Here is a 2,538-nt window from a genome sequence, read left to right as displayed (position 1 = left end):
TTCCATTTGCTTTAGCATCTCTATACTAGAGAGCAAGTTTCAGAGTCTCTTTTGACATCCATTTTGGCCTCTTCGTTCTGTCTTGTCTTCTCAATGACCTTTTACTGTTTTCATGTATTATGTTCTTGATATTATTTCACAACTCTTATAGTTTTCGATCTTTACTTTCTAATGCATCAAATCTATTACTCAGATAAATTCAGGTGGGATATATTCAAGGTAATATTTTGGCTCTTGTGAACTTTTTAAAATTTTCTATATCTTCAGTCTGTACTTGCATATGAACAATTTGTAGTCTGTACCACAGTCTGCCCCTGACCTAGTTTTGGCTGATGATATGGAGATTTTCCACCATCTCTTTCCATCAATGTAGTCAATTTGATTTCTGAGTATTCTATCTGGTAATGATCTTCAGGTTCAACCTTGGTTTTATGTTGTCTTAAAAAACGTATTTGCAATGAAGACGTCACTGGTCTTGAAAAATTCTATCATGTAATCTCCAGCATAGCTTCTATCACCAAGGCCATATTTTCCTCTTTGTTTCAAACTTTTGTATTCCCATTGCCAGTAATTATTAATGCATCTTGATTGCATGTTTGATCAATATCAGACTGAAGAAGTTGGTAGAGTTTTTCAATTTCATCATCAATGGCTTTAGTGGTTGGTGTATAAATTTGAATAATAGTGGTGTTAACTGGTCTTCATTGTAGGCGTAATGGTATTATCCTGTCACAGGCAGCATTGTACTTCATGACTGATCTTGACATATTCTTTTTGATGATGAATGTGAAGCAATTCTTCTTCAGTTTGTCTTTCCCGGTATAGTAAACCATGTGATTGTCAGATGTTCCATTCCATTTTTGACAATTTTCAATTTTCTTAGATTCATACTTTGCCCATCCGTGTTTTAATTATTATTATTAAATGTTTTATTGTGAATTATGTGATAGTTCAATTAGGAGAACGTTAGCTTTACATTCATCCTATTATATATCATTTCATTGCTATGGTTACAATCCCTCCGTGCATCCTCAACCAGCCAAAGAGTATAAACTGCAAGCCTGCCTCCCCCTCCACCCCACCCCACCCCCCGGTCATCAGCCATCAGCACACTTCACCTCTCCTTCTCTGGGTGTATAATCCCCAGCCACTCCATCTCTCCATGTCATCATCTCTTCCTCCATCTCTGGCATCATTGTTTCTATGGGTAGGGCCCCACACTCCACTCTTCTCCCTTGATGGTCCCAGGGACTTACGCTCCTGGACTGAAGAGTCAATCACTCCCCTCCTTGCTACAAAACATCTACCTCCCAGTGAGTCATGATAGCAATTATTCATTATTGTACCACATGAGTGCTATCCCCTTCTTCTTTCATCAGTCCTGCCCAGACAGATTGGATACTACTCAGTGGAGATTCTACCTTCCTTCATGCCCTCTGGGTCTAGGCTCCCTCTAGAAAGCTTGTAAGCCAGTCACTTCTTGCTTTTGTAGCCCCCCATATTGGGTCACCAATGTCCAATTTGCCCATCCCTGTCTACTCAGTGTATGGAGCAGGTGGGAATGATCTTTGCTGTAAAGATTTGTTCCCTCTTTGTCTCTTAACTGGTGCATTTAATCCAGTCACATTCCATGTAATTATTGATAACTCTGAATTGATTGTTATCAACTTGCTGTGTGTTTGTTTGTTTTTTGTAGTGTTGCCAGTTTATTTGTTCCACATAAATTTTTGCACTGAGTTCATTTGGTTTGTGGATTTTCTTTCCATTTGCTTCATATCTGTAGTGTTAACATTTACTAAATCTTTATGATTTTACTCTTTTTTGTTTTGATGTGTGTGAAAATATATTAATTTTCTTTGAGGTTGTTATCCTGTAATTGGTTAACTATTTCCATATTTAAAACTATATGTTTTATCTTGAAGTCTGCTTGACTTCTTCACCATTTGGTTGCTTTCTATCAATACTATATCCTTCTGGCTTTGAAGTTGACTTCATTATATATTGATACCTCTGGTTCCCTATTTTCAATCTCACAGGTTTGTTTTATTTCAAATATCTGCATTGGTAGTCCTGCTGTGGTGCTATAGGATAAGAACTGTACTGCTAATCAAAAGGTTGATGGTTCAAACCCACCAGTGTCTCCTCAGAAACCCAGTACAGTTATATTGTACAATCAATGGCAGTTAACAACAACAAATTATCTGGGTTGAGTTCTATGTGTTGTTATCATATATGTTAATCTCAGTTTATTGTCCACTATTGTTGGTTCTCAATCTGAAGAACACCCTTTATAATTATTTGTAAAATTGGTTTGGCTTTTGTAAATTTCTGTTTATGTGAAAATATTATAACTTGCTGTCACATGTAAGGGACAGCTTTGGTGGGTATATGATTCTTGGTTGGTGATTTTTTCTTTCAAAGTTTTGTATATGTCATCCCATTACCTTCTTGACTGCATAGTTTCTGTTCAGAAATCAGAGGTTAGTCTTATTGGTTCTCCTTTGTAGGCAACTTTTTGTTTTTTCGGAGATGCTTTCA

This window comes from Chrysochloris asiatica, unplaced genomic scaffold (assembly GCF_000296735.1).
Source record: "Chrysochloris asiatica unplaced genomic scaffold, ChrAsi1.0 scaffold00311, whole genome shotgun sequence".
NCBI classification, from domain to species: Eukaryota; Metazoa; Chordata; class Mammalia; order Afrosoricida; family Chrysochloridae; genus Chrysochloris; species Chrysochloris asiatica.
This window is presented reverse-complemented; position numbering follows the sequence as displayed.